The 15,905-nt window shown below is 38.4% G+C and overlaps 1 protein-coding gene across 1 annotated transcript in view; it reads right to left on the minus strand.

The window, feature by feature from the left end:
• Positions 1–14,684, minus strand: part of LOC133577325 (C-terminal-binding protein 2-like) — a 205,025-nt gene extending 190,341 nt beyond the window's left edge. The window contains exon 1 of the mRNA XM_061931253.1: positions 14,405–14,684. The gene's annotated coding sequence lies outside the window, so the exon portion shown is untranslated. The remainder of the gene's footprint in view (positions 1–14,404) is intronic.
• Positions 14,685–15,905: the final 1,221 nt, after the last annotated feature.

Here is a 15,905-nt window from a genome sequence, read left to right on the forward strand (position 1 = left end):
AAGACCAGACTACAAAATGCACGTACGGTGAATATTCGCACCACAGGGAATGAGAAGTCATCCTTCACTGTGGTTCTAGCTTGCCATGCTAATGGCCAGAAACTTCCACCCATGGTGATATTCAAAAGGAAGACCTTGCCAAAAGAGACCTTTCCAGCCGGCGTCATCATAAAAGCTAACACGAAGGGATGGATGGATGAAGAAAAGATGAGCGAGTGGTTAAGGGAAGTTTACGCGAAGAGGCAGGGTGGCTTTTTTCACGCAGCTCCGTCCATGTTGATATACGACTCCATGCGCGCCCACATCACAGATGGTGTCAAAAAACAAGTGAAGCACACAAATACAACACTCGCCGTCATTCCGGGTGGATTAACCAAAGAACTCCAACCGCTGGATATTGGTGTCAACAGGGCATTCAAATCACGACTGCGAACGGCGTGGGAACAATGGATGACCGAAGGCGAACACACCTTCACTAAAACAGGCAGACAGCGCCGGACGACATACGCCAACATTTGCCAGTGGATCGTAAATGCCTGGGCAGATATTTCGGTCACAACTGTGGTCCGAGCTTTCCGGAAGGCAGGATTCACAGAACTACTGGACAACAACAGCGACACTGACTCCGATGACTTCGACGAGACGGAACCGGCCATTTTGGATCCCACGCTTGCGCAACTTTTCAATTCGGACACCGAAGACGAAGAATTCGAAGGATTTACGAATGAAGAATAACTTCAGAAGGTGAGCGCTATGTTTATTTTGTGTGTTGTGACATTAACGTTCGAGCAACATTATGTTGCCATTGCTCTACACCATTTTGAATTTTACTATGTTTGTGATTGCACATTTGCGTACATTTTGGGACAGAGTTGTTAGAACACTGGTTTTCAATATATTATTAAAGTTTGACTGAACTATCTGACTGTTTTTTTGACATTCCCTTTAGCGCAGCGTAGGCGCGGCTTATAATCCGGGGCGGCTTATTGGTGGACAAAGTTATGAAATATGCAATTCATTGAAGGTGCGGCTAATAATCCGGTGCGCCTTATAGTGCGGAAAATACGGTAATTCGATTACAAAATATATTAGAGGAATTTTCGCTGCCTCGAGGCAGTGCTAGGTTGTTTTTTTTACGGCATTTTGCCTCGTTTAGTAAACAGCAGTCAAAGCTCACGTGTTTACATGTAATATATATAACAATGTAATATATATTATATATACATAATATATATATATATATACATAATATATATATATACACACACACACACACACACACACACACACACACACACACACACACACACACACACACACACACACACACACACACACACACACACACACACACACACACACACACACACACACACATATAAAATATTAGGGCTGCAACTAACGACTAATTTGATAATCGATCTGTCGATTATTACTTCGATTAATAATTGGATAAAAGAGACAAACTACATTTCTATCCTTTCCAGTATTTTATTGAACAAAAAACAGCATACCGGCACCATACTTTTTTTGATTATTGTTTCTCAGCTGTGTGTAAATGTTGCAGTCTATAAATAAATGTTTATAAAAAAATAAGCCTCTGCGCATGCGCATAGCATAGATCCAACGAATCGATGACTAAATTAATCGCCAACTATTTTTATAATCCATTTTAATCAATTAGTTGTTACAGCCCTAATTATTTATATATATATATATATACATACATACATACATATATCTCATTATATATTTTTTTACATAAGTTGCAAAAAAAGTCTCTAAATTTTACTTTAAAAACTGGAATTTTACAGTAAAAGCAGTGTTTTTTTATTTGTTTTTTGGGGGGGGGGGGGTTTTACAGCATACAAAAAAATGTAATGAATGGAATGGAGTGGAAAAACAATACCACTGTTTTTAGCGGTAAAATTCATGCAACAGAGCTGCCAGTTTAGTTTTTTTTACATAACATTGTTTCAATGGTTTTTTTTTTGGTTTTTTTTATGTTTTAGTGTCTTACTGTATATGGGAAAAAACAGTAGCAAAGTTGATTTGATATATCCATCCATTTTCTACTGCTTGTCCCTTTTGAGATATATATATATATATATATATATATATGTCTTAATAAGGTTATCCAAAAATAAATCTCCTGATGATTGAGGGAACCCCCCTCATGAAACAGGCCTGTAGAGATGAAATAGTCTTGTGATTTTTTTCCCACACATACATATATATATATATATAAACATACATACATACATATATATATATAAACATATATATACATACATACATATGTGTGTGTATATATATATATATATAAACATACATACACATACATATATATATATATATATATATATACATATATATATATATATATATATATATATATATATATATATATATACACATACATACATACATACACACACACACATTCACATAATACACACACATACATACATATATACACACACACACACACACAAACAAATACATATAAATAAAACGATTCTGAGATAGATATATATATATATATATAAATATATATATATATATATATATATATATATATATCAAAATCGTTTTATTTATGTATGTATGTATGTATGTATGTATGTATGTATGTATGTATGTATGTATACATACCGTATTTTTCGGAGTATAAGTCGCACCGGAGTATAAGTCGCACCTGCCGAAAATGCATAATAAAGAAAGAAAAAAACATATATAAGTCGCACTGGAGCCTGGCCAAACTATGAAAAAAACTGACTTATAGTCCGAAAAATACGGTGTATACATACATACATACATACATACATACATACACACATATATATATATATATATATATATATATATATATACACACACATACACATACATACATATACCAAAATATTGGTATCGAGACAACCCTGTGGGTTCAATGTGAATGCCTTAGATATTGAGATATACACACACTTTATACAAGTTTAGATTGGGGTATGCAGTTTCTTAATGGGGAAAGACATCAACGTCTTGTTAATTCATGTTAGCATTTAAGCTAGCTCGCCAGCAAATAGCACGCTAGCTTGCGTCTAGCAGAAAGGCTTTGTAAGTTTATCAAAATGCGTTTGTATCAGCCACGGTTTTACAATATTTATTTTATTAAAATGGTCAAACTAACTATAGGAAGTTTTAGCGCGATTCATCATTAATATTAGACTACTTCGTTAGTCATTCATGTATTATTTTTTCTTGTATAAGTATAGTTGCTCATTACCAAGCAAGAATGTGTTTTATCCAAAAACTCGATTCATCAAAAGGAATTTTCAGTAGCATACTGGATTGCTAAAATGTTGATCCTCGTCAGTTTGAACAAGTACACAGCATTGCACCTCATGTAACGGCTTAATACATCTTATGCCTTTTTTTCCCCCTGCACTGGATTTGTGGAGTGAGCAACAGCTGTCAAAATGACTTTGCTTAGCGAGGATGAATATTTTCCCCGCACACTTTAGATCATATTCACAGACACCCACACAGAGAGGATCAGAGCACTCCACGCCTTTCATCAGCGAGGAGAATCAAACACCTGCTGCTGACGGCCGTGGCCAACTTCACAGCCTCCAACAAGAGACAACAGGCGCTCAACATTTGTCGAGTTGTGCACCAAATCTATTCCAACACACAGGAGATGTTTGAAGCCTTTGAAAGGTGAAGATAGCGCAGCGGCTCGGAGGTGGAAAACTGTTCTCCTCGTCACAACGGCACAGCTCGCAGTGAAATCCTGTTATCCCCGTTTAAAGCTATGAAAATGCTGTTAAAAATGTTTCAGTTACAAAGCCAGGATGACGCTCCTTGGATCATCCCAACCAAGCTGCACATGAAATAGCATCCACATACCACTTTGTCATTGTGGTAAACAAACACAGGTGAAAACAAAACTGAAACTTCAAACGGCACTTATTATGCTGAGTCCCATTTACCGTATTTTTCTGAGTATAAGGCGCACCGGAGTATAAGTCCACCGGCCGAAAATGCATAATAAAGAAGGAAAAAAACATATATAAGTCGCACTGGAGTATAAGTCGCATTTTTTGAGGAAATGTATTTGATAAAAGCCAACAGCAAGAATAGACAGTTGAAAGGCAATTTAAAATAAATAAAGAATAGTGAACAACAGGCTGAATAAGTGTACGTTATATGAGGCATAAATAACCAACTGGTATGTTAACGTAACATATTATGGTAAGAGTCATTCAAATAACTATATCATATAGAACATGCTATACTAGGGATGTCCCGATCCGATATTTGGATCGGATCGGCTGCCGATATTTGCCAAAAATTGCGTATCGGCAAGGCATGGGAAAATGCCGATCCAGATCCAGTTTAAAAAACACTCCGGTCCGTGTTTTCCAACGCACCGATTTAAATAATACATTCCACTTTTCTGCTGCTCCGTAATTTCCGTTCCGCATTTTCCAGCACACCTTCAACACATCCACAATTCTCACGCAGTTGCTTTTAGCTGCTGGCATTACACGACAGGCTCTTCTCACTCTTTCCTGTGTCTCCCTCTCACAGACAGCGAGCGCACCTTCTTACACACGTCACATACTGTCACGTCATACGTCACATACGTATACGTCCTCCCGGAGCAGAGAGGTAGCAGCATGGCTAACGTTAGCTGTGATGCTAGCGCAGCCGCTAAGGTGCGCGCCTGCTCAAGCGTCCTCTGCGCACGGCAAATCTATGCCACGCACAAAATCAAATAAAAAAATAAGCGCATAACAATTTTCGACACACGGACACGACAGCGACAACAGTTTTCGTCATCATTGTTCAAATATTGTGACGTCTGTCGAGACGCTTATCTCCATTCGGTGCCACACGTCCACACCATCAAAATGCCGAGGCAAAAAATTTCCACATCAACACCGTATGAAAAAATTAGTGATTTTTTTAGTTGTGATTTCCTTCTCTGCATGAAAGTTTAAAAGTAGCATATATTAATGCAGTATGAAGAAGAATGTTTTAATGTAGACATGCAAGCCTTGAAAGAAAATGTTGAAAATCAAGACTACATTTCCTGCAAATGGGTGCATTTCTACCCTATATTTTAACTTTAGATTTATTCTCATATCAAACTCTTTTGGCTGTCTTTTTGACACTTACATCCGGCGCCCCCCTCCACACCCTGGATTATAAATAATGTAAATAATTCAATGTGATTATCTTGTGTGATGACTGTATTATGATGATAGTATATATCTGATAGTATATATCTGTATCATGAATCAATTTAAGTGGACCCCGACTTAAACAAGTTGAAAAACTTATTGGGGTGTTACCATTTAGTGGTCAATTGTACGGAATATGTACTTCACTGTGCAACCTACTAATAAAAGTCTCAATCAATCAATCAAAACACATAGAATAATCATACTGCTGTGATTATATGCATCAAGTGTTCAAGGCTAAGGCAAAATATCCATCCATCCATCCATCTTCTTCCGCTTATCCGAGGTCGGGTCGCGGGGGCAGCAGCCTAAGCAGGGAAGCCCAGACTTCCCTCTCCCCAGCCACTTCGTCCAGCTCCTCCCGGGGGATCCCGAGGCGTTCCCAGGCCAGCCGGGAGACATAGTCTTCCCAACGTGTCCTGGGTCTTCCCCGTGGCCTCCTACCGGTCGGACATGCCCTAAACACCTCCTTAGGGAGGCGCTCAGGTGGCATCCTGACCAGATGCCCGAACCACCTCATCTGGCTCCTCTCGATGCGGAGGAGCAGCGGCTTTACTTTGAGCTCCCCCCGGATGACAGAGCTTCTCACCCTATCTCTAAGGGAGAGCCCCGCCACCCGGCGGAGGAAACTCATTTGGGCCGCTTGTACCCGTGATCTTGTCCTTTCGGTCATAACCCAAAGCTCATGACCATAGGTGAGGATGGGAACGTAGATCGACCGGTAAATTGAGAGCTTTGCCTTCCGGCTCAGCTCCTTCTTCACCACAACGGATCGATACAGCGTCCGCATTACTGAAGACGCCGCACCGATCCGCCTGTCGATCTCACGATCCACTCTTCCCTCACTCGTGAACAAGACTCCGAGGTACTTGAACTCCTCCACTTGGGGTATCGCAATATGGCCTTAAAATATCGCAATATTAAAAAAAGGCCATATCGCCCAGCCCTAGTTTCAATGATGCCTTTTCTGTTTGTCATGTATAATTTTGTCTATTTTGTGTTTATCCTTGAATAAACAGGTCCGTTTCTTGTTACCAACCATTGGGTATTATTCAAACTCCCCTAATTCAGCTGGCTAGTTGTAATCAAGAGTACTAAAACCCTTTTCAACATGATTCTGACAAGTAAGTAGGCTAAATAACTTTAAACTTTAATACATGCTCGGATAGGCCAGTATCGGTCGGTATCGGTATCGGATCGGAAGTGCAAAAACAATATCGGTATCGGATCGGAAGTGCAAAAACCTGGATCGGGACATCCCTATGCTATACGTTTACCAAACAATCTGTCACTCCTAATCGCTAAATCCCATGAAATCTTATACGTCTAGTCTCTTACGTCAATGAGATCAATAATATTATTTGATATTTTACGCTAATGTGTTAATCATTTCACACATAAGTCGCTCCTGAGTATAAGTCGCACCCCCGGCCAAACTATGAAAAAAAACGGCCACTTATAGTCCGAAAAATACTGTATTATGCTGACTTCCATTTACCTCGGAAGTTAAAAGTCGGCGCTCGGAAGGACGTCACAACCGAGTTGTGAGCGTTCCAGTTATCAGGTCGGAAATCAAGTTGGCCACCTCCACGAAAGATATTTTTGTGCTTGCCTTGTCTGAATGTAAACAACTTATGGGAAAATATGCACTCTTTCTACGACACAGGTGTCAAACTCATTATTTTATGAATAAAGCCTGGAAATAATATTCGTCAATAAAACGCGTCATCTTTTCTTACTAACTACTAGGGGTGTAACGGTATCTGTATTGAACCGTTTCGGTACGAGGGTTTCGGTTCGGTGCGGAGGTGTACCGAACGAGTTTCCACACGGACATATTAAGTAGCGTACTGCACGTTGTGTAAACAATACTCCAAATGCCGGACATTTGAGGCATTTAAGAAACTCCGCCTCTTTTGCGGGGCTGTCCGGGCGGAGTTTCTTAAATGCCTCAAATGTCCGGCATTTTGAGTTATGGTTGCATGTATTAACAATTTTTTCTATATACAGTAAGACACTAAAACATTAAAAAACTAACAAAAAAAACATTGAAACAAGATTTTATGTAAAAAATACATATGTACAGGTAAAAGCCAGTAAATTAGAATATTTTGAAAAACTTGATTTATTTCAGTAATTGCATTCAAAAGGTGTAACTTGTACATTATATTTATTCATTGCACACAGACTGATGCATTCAAATGTTTATTTCATTTAATTTTGATGATTTGAAGTGGCAACAAATGAAAATCCAAAATTCCGTGTGTCACAAAATTAGAATATTACTACTTAAGGCTAATACAAAAAAGGGATTTTTAGAAATGTTGGCCAACTGAAAAGTATGAAAATGAAAAATATGAGCATGTACAATACTCAATACTTGGTTGGAGCTCCTTTTGCCTCAATTACTGCGTTAATGCGGCGTGGCATGGAGTCGATGAGTTTCTGGCACTGCTCAGGTGTTATGAGAGCCCAGGTTGCTCTGATAGTGGCCTTCAACTCTTCTGCGTTTTTGGGTCTGGCATTCTGCATCTTCCTTTTCACAATACCCCACAGATTTTTTATGGGGCTAAGGTCAGGGGAGTTGGCGGGCCAATTTAGAACAGAAATACCATGGTCCGTAAACCAGGCACGGGTAGATTTTGCGCTGTGTGCAGGCGCCAAGTCCTGTTGGAACTTGAAATCTCCATCTCCATAGAGCAGGTCAGCAGCAGGAAGCATGAAGTGCTCTAAAACTTGCTGGTAGACGGCTGCGTTGACCCTGGATCTCAGGAAACAGAGTGGACCGACACCAGCAGATGACATGGCACCCCAAACCATCACCCAACCATGCAAATTTTGCATTTCCTTTGGAAATCGAGGTCCCAGAGTCTGGAGGAAGACAGGAGAGGCACAGGATCCACGTTGCCTGAAGTCTAGTGTAAAGTTTCCACCATCAGTGATGGTTTGGGGTGCCATGTCATCTGCTGGTGTCGGTCCACTCTGTTTCCTGAGATCCAGGGTCAACGCAGCCGTCTACCAGCAAGTTTTAGAGCACTTCATGCTTCCTGCTGCTGACCTGCTCTATGGAGATGGAGATTTCAAGTTCCAACAGGACTTGGCACCTGCACACAGCGCAAAATCTACCCGTGCCTGGTTTACGGACCATGGTATTTCTGTTCTAAATTGGCCCGCCAACTCCCCTGACCTTAGCCCCATAGAAAATCTGTGGGGTATTGTGAAAAGGAAGATGCAGAATGCCAGACCCAAAAACGCAGAAGAGTTGAAGGCCACTATCAGAGCAACCTGGGCTCTCATAACACCTGAGCAGTGCCAGAAACTCATCGACTCCATGCCACGCCGCATTAACGCAGTAATTGAGGCAAAAGGAGCTCCAACCAAGTATTGAGTATTGTACATGCTCATATTTTTCATTTTCATACTTTTCAGTTGGCCAACATTTCTAAAAATCCCTTTTTTGTATCAGCCTTAAGTAATATTCTAATTTTGTGACACACGGAATTTTGGATTTTCATTTGTTGCCACTTCAAATCATCAAAATTAAATGAAATAAATATTTGAATGCATCAGTCTGTGTGCAATGAATAAATATAATGTACAAGTTACACCTTTTGAATGCAATTACTGAAATAAATCAAGTTTTTCAAAATATTCTAATTTACTGGCTTTTACCTGTATATATAATCTCAAAAGGGACAAGCAGTAGAAAATGGATGGATATATCAAATCAACTTTGCTACTGTTTTTTCCCATATACAGTAAGACACTAAAACATTAAAAAAAACATTGAAACAAGATTTTATGTAAAAAAAAACAAAAAAAACTGGCAGCTCTGTTGCATGAATTTTACCGCTAAAAACAGTGGTATCGTTTTTCAGTCCATTCCATTTATTCAATTTTTTTGTATGCTGTAAAAAAAAAAAATAATAATAATAATAAAAACACTGCTTTTACTGTAAAATTCCAGTTTTTAAAGTAAAATTGAAAGATATTTTTTGCAACTTATGTAAAAAAATATATACCGGTATAAAGATAGAGTAGTCCTGAGGAGGAGGTCTATGACTCACTAAATTTCTTAATAAGCACTCGCGGAGATATTTCTAGATTCAAAATGATTATAATTGATTTTCACAAACAAAAAATATTCTCCGTGGTTGACTTGAACATAATCAAAATAACTTGTTTAGCGGTAAATAAACTGTTTCACTCCTCACTCCTTCAACATGACAGACAAATGGAGCACCCAGCTGTCCTGTCTTCTTAATCATAGGAGGAGCGTGAGCAGCTGAAAACAACCAGTCAATCATAATTCATCTAAACATCCAATAATTCATCAACATCATCATTGGCATTATTTGATTTCATTGTCAAAACAATTAAGAAAGAAATAATTATAGATAGGCTCCAACACATATATTCATATATTACTCATTGTTAAATGTAGCCCTCCAGAATTTTACTGTAAAATTTACATTTGTTTTTTTTACTGTAAATATAAAAAAAAATGCAATTTTACAGCAACATTTTGGCACCTGAGCTGCCAGTTTGTTTTTGTTACCGCAAATCAACAACTAGATTTTTCGGTGTATTACTGTAAATGCCAAAACGGCACCACAGTTTATTACAGTAAAAAAAAAAAAGTACAGTTTTTTTCATTTAGAGAAAAATGCTGTAAAAAAAACAGTACATTTCACATTTTTACCATGAAATCTATTGCTACTTTTACATTGCACAATTTGATGGATAAATAGCTTTGAAATCATTATTAGTAATATTTATTTCTATTTAAAAAAAAATAGTTTTGAATGTATCATAATATATTTTTGCATAATTAAACACTATTTAAGTTAACATCATTTGCAATTACATGGAGTACATTTATTTATGTCTCCCAAAATTGAAAGAAAAGAATACAAAGTTACAGTACCCACAAACGCAAACCACTACCATGTTTTCTGGGACTGCTGTGCCATTACAGTAATACACCGAAAAATCTAGTTGTTCATTTGCGGTAAAAAAAAATACAAAAAAAAAACAAACTGGCAGCTCAGGTGCCAAAATTTTACTGTAAGATGGCAGTTTTTTTATTTACAGTAAAAAAAACAAATGTAAATTTTACAGTAAAATTCTGGAGGGCTGCATTTAACTGAGTAATATATGAATATACGTGTGTGTGTGTAATATAATATATATATATATATATATATAAAAATTTACACAAGTTGCAAAAAAAAAAATCTTAAAATTTTACTTTAAAAACTGGAATTTTACAGTAAAAGCAGTGTTTTTAGGGCCCGCATGGCCCATTGCATAAGGACTCCCAAGGGGAGTCCTTATGCAAACTCACCATATTTCGCAGGACCTGCGAAAATTGCCTTTTTTTAAAAAAAACTAACCACAAAACTCAAAATTGCGCTCTAGCGCCCCCTAGGGGAAAAAAAAAACCTAGACTGCCTGTAACTCCCACTAGGAAGGTCGGAGAGACATGAAACAAAAACCTCTATGTAGGTCTGACTTAGACCTACATTTCATAATAGTACATTCTCGGGCTAAAATCAACAGGAAGTTGGCAATTCCCCCTTCAAGACAAAAAAAGTACTAAAAACAGTCACTTTTGCCTCTTTGAGCTGTAATTTGACCCCCTTAACATGCTTCAAAACTCACCAAACTGAACACACACATCAGGACTGGCAAAAATTGTGATCTAATAAAAAAACCTAACCCCAAATCTCAAAATTGTGCTCTAGCGCAATTTTTTATTAAAACGCACAAAAAACTGCTCCTCGGATGAAAAAACTGACAAAACTGCCTGTAACTCCCACTGGGAAGGTCGGAGAGACATGAAACAAAAACCTCTATGTAGGTCTCACTTAGGCCTACATTTCATAAATTGACAACCCCCAGCAAAAATCAACAGGAAGTTTGCTATTCCCCCTTCAAATTTTGTAAAAAAACGGTCACCTTTCTTCAAAATCTATCTCCCCTGAGCGCGTTTGTCGTTTCGGCTTCAAACTAACACAGGAGAGAGATTAAACCCTTGTGTATAAAATAACAGAACAGCGTTTTAATACCTGCTCCGGTTTTGATTTTATGACCCTTCAAAGACCCGCTGCGCTGATGCTGCTGCGCTGCTGTTTTTTTAAGATGGCTGCTTAAAATCAGGAAGCACCAGCGTGCCCACACAATGCAGACAAGGTAGGTACACTAGACAAAAGTATTGGGACACTTATGACTACCACCGGACAAAAGTATTGGGACACTTAGGCCGAAAACTGGACAAAAGTATTGGGACACTTAGGCCGAAAACTGGACAAAAGTATTGGGACACTTGGGACTACAACTTGCCAAAAGTATTGGGACACTTAGGACTACAACTTGCCAAAAGTATTGGGACACTTGGGACTAAAACTGGACAAAAGTATTGGGACACTTAGGACTAGCACCTGCCAAATACGCGGGCCCGACCAACGCTGCTTGCAGCTTTAATTTTTGTTTGTTTTTTACAGCATACAAAATGTTTTGCTTGTTACAACATGGTTAAATAAACTTATTATTAGCATATTTGCTTGTTTTATTGATTTATTTGTTAATATTATTATTACTCTGTTTTGTTTTGTTGCTGTTTTTCTCTTTTTTGGGGGGAGTGGTGGCATTGTTGGGATATAAACCAATAAATGTATGAAAATATGATGCAATAGATAGCAATGTCTGATGCCAGATGTCAATAAAAAAAATAGAAAAGTTACAGTACTTTATTCGTACATATTTCCAGGCTTTCGAGGGCCAAATACAATGAAGTGGCGGGCCACATCTGGCCCCCGGGCCTTGAGTTTGACACCTGTGGTGTAGAATAAGTGAACAAAAGGGGAAACTATTCCAATTAATTCAAATCCTTTGGTAAAGGAGAGCCCCTCTGTGTCCACAAACGTATTTACATCAACAAGGTATCGATATAAACACACTAATAACCAGAGGTGGGACCAAGTCATTGTTTTGCAAGTCACAAGTAAGTCTCAAGTCTTTGCCTTCAAGTCCGAGTCAAGTCCCGAGTCAAGACAGGCAAGCCCCGAGTCAAGTCCAAAGTCAAGACTGGAAAGTCTCAAGTCAAGTCCTAAGTCCTGCATTTTGAGTTTCGAGTCCTTTCAAGTCCTTTTAACCACAGACTAATATATTAACACAGATTGTGTATGCTTTTCAAACGCTGTATTTATTAAAACAAGTGCATTTTAAATTGCAGGAAAGAAAATTGTGCTGACATTGCACTTTATAATAGCACTATTAACCAGTCATTTTAAACATTAACTCATTCCTTTACAGAACAAACACATTGAAAAATAAAGTGCAAATGTACTTATTTGTACAAAAGTGTTAACATTGAAAAAACATGACATATACGTGAACATAACAAAAAAGTTGTACTTTTTATATGTCAGGGCCCTATGCTGCATTGCATTTGCAAAAGACCAAATTAGCCAAGAGTCTGTCAGTCATTTGTGCACGATGGTGGCGTAGTATGATGCCACCATGGCTGAAAACTCGCTCCACTGGAGCACTGGAGGCAGGCACTGCCAAGACTCTCATGGCCACTCGGAACAGTGAAGGAAGAGTCTTCATGTTCAATGCCCAGAACAAAAAGGGGGGAGAGAGTTGTTTTGGGTTGGTGCACTACTTGTAAGTGTATCTTGTGTTTTTTATGTTGATTTAATTAAAAAAAGAAAAGAAAAAAAAACTATTTCTTGTGCGGCCCGATACCAATCGATCCACGGACCAGTACCGGGCCGCGGCCTTGTGGTTGGGGACCACTGAGGTAAACAACCAACAGTATGTCAGAAAGCTAGCTAAAATGGTACACATATTCATAATATAGTATACATTTTAACTGACCTTTGACTATTTTTGTCTTTTTTTAGGTGGCTAAAATACGCGGTGCTGCTGACCGCCGTCTAACGTTACGTGTGATATATTGACTAATGTAACCCTGCTTAAAAAAAATCACTGAACAAAAAGTATGAATAAGGTAGTGAACTGCAACAGATTCCCGTGTTTGCAATAACGTTATAACGTTAGCAGTGAGTTTACAGCCTCACTGATTTAACTACACAGCAAATAAAAGTCACGTTACTTAGCCAATAAACGTTATCTTACATTCAAAACTTACCGTTCTTTGTGCAACTTCAAATGCCGGACGAAGTTGGAAGTTGTTGCCTCTCCATCAGTAATTTTCGAACCGCATGTGTTGCATACTGCAAACCGTTTTGTGTTGACCACCTCGTAATTTGTATACCCAAACAAAATTATTTTAGGTATCATTTTTTGTTCACTGGCGTGTGGTTTGGACATGTCTTCTTCCTTGGTTGTCCTGCAATTTGATTGGATGAATGCTGTGTGATGAAAACAAAGTAGATCTAATTTGATTGGCTGTTGTACTGAGAGCACACCAGCTGACACACGCAACGCTGATAGACAAGTACACAATGACAAATACGGAGCGCTCCCGAATAACTTTTTCATCTTTGGGTTTTGGGGAAAGTAGCAAATCATGTCAAGTCATGTCAATTCAAAAGGCTCAAGTCCAAGTGAAGTCACAAGTCATTGATGTTAAAGTCTAAGTCGAGTTGCGAGTCTTTTTACATTTTGTCAAGTCGAGTCTAAAGTCATCAAATTCATGACTCGAGTCCAAGTCATGTGACTCGAGTCCACACCTCTGCTAATAACACATTGTTACGGAGAATAAACAAAAAAAAAAAGAAGTGATGAATATCGATAAATATCGACCATACACTGCTACTTCCCTTGATATCGATACGATGAATGTTTGTATCGATCCGCCCACCTTCCAATGTCCAAACAATAGAAGCTCCCTCCCGCTCTTGCTCCACTTCTTGACGACCAAAAGGCAACAATACGTGAAAAAGAGGAAAGAAGAGAAAAGTGTCCGTCCAAACGCAAACACAACGGCTTTATTTGACCAACAGGTGCTCGCTAATTGAGTGATTAGTTCAACGTAAACACTGACTCAATTACCGGAAGTCATCTTAAGCAACAAACTTTTACTAGTTGTCTATTTTTATGTGAGACAACGAAGAGTCGCCGGGAGAGGCGTTAAAAGTTGTTGTTGAATAAACACATTAGTATGTGTAAATAAAGACTTTATTAGCATGTTTACTTACCTCCGCTGGATGCTGAGTGACAGTTGGAGCGGCGCAACCCGGAAGCAGCATCGCGGGCTACACGCGTCGCAAATTAGCTCCCATATGGACCAGGAATAAAAATGAAAATGAACCACAAAACTTAAGTCCACGGTCTCCGGTGTCGGTGAGGGTTTTAGTTTTCCTGGAGGGAGGAAAGTGGAGTCTGGAGTGTTGTGGACTTAAACGGCGGGTAAACATGGACTCTTGCTTGCTTCCCTCCTGCCAGGATCGAGGGGTGTGTCGCACTTTATTCCCTCCCCCCCCCTCTTCCTCTGTCGCTTTGTCAACGAGGCGGAGCCTTTTGTTGCACGCACACACTCACGCGCAGCACTTTTTTAATATATATAATATATATATTGAAAAAAGTTCATTTTGTGCACCAGTAAATAAACATGGTAACACTTTAGTATGGGGAACATATTGATTGATTGATTGATTGATTAATTGATTGATTGATTAATTGATTGATTGAAACTTTTATTAGTAGATTGCACAGTGAAGTACATATTCCGTACAATTGACCACTAAATGGTAACACCCGAATAAGTTTTTCAACTTGTCGGGGTCCACTTAAATTGATTCATGATATAGATATATACTATTTTCATAATACAGTCATCACACAAGATAATCATCACAGTATATACATTGAATTATTTACATTATTTACAATCCGGGGTGTGGGATATTTAGGTTTGGTTGGTATCAACCATACTTGCCAACCTTGAGACCTCCGATTTCGGGAGGTGGGGGGTGGGGCGTGGTTGGGGGGCGTGGTTAGGGGCGTGTCTAAAAGGGAGGAGTATATTTACAGCTAGAATTCACCAAGTCAAGTATTTCATATATATATATATATATATATATATATATATATATATATATATATATATATATATATATATATATATATATATATATATAAAAGAAATACTTGACTTTCAGTTAATTCTAGGTGTGTATATATATATATATATATATATATATATATATATATATATATATATATATATATATATATATATATATATATATATATATATATATATTGTCACACCGCGGTGAGGGAAGTCTTGTCTTGGTTTTTTCTGTCTTGTGATTTACATGTTTTATTTTGAAAAGCAACTCCTCTTGTTTCAGATCACGGGTCCTTCCTCTTGTGTCACCAGTCTGATGTCATTCCTGACCCTTGATTGTTTCCACCTGTTTCCCATTACCCTCATGTTCTTTATAAGCCCATGCCTCCCCTTGTTCTGTGCCAGATTGTCTCGAGCTTTCGTGCCTGTCTTGCGTTACATGTTCATGTTCATGTCCATGCCTTGCCTTGTCCCACGTCTACGTCCTTGCTTCCAGAATATCCCACGCTGTAATTTTGAATTAACTTTTTTCCTCCCTCAGAGCGACTTTTGTTATTCTACCTTTTTCTACCGCAGTGGTGAGTTATAATTTTTCCTTAAAGATTTTTTCCTCAAAGTTTTTTGAG

Source organism: Nerophis lumbriciformis, linkage group LG02 (genome assembly GCF_033978685.3).
Source record: "Nerophis lumbriciformis linkage group LG02, RoL_Nlum_v2.1, whole genome shotgun sequence".
Classification (NCBI taxonomy): Eukaryota; Metazoa; Chordata; class Actinopteri; order Syngnathiformes; family Syngnathidae; genus Nerophis; species Nerophis lumbriciformis.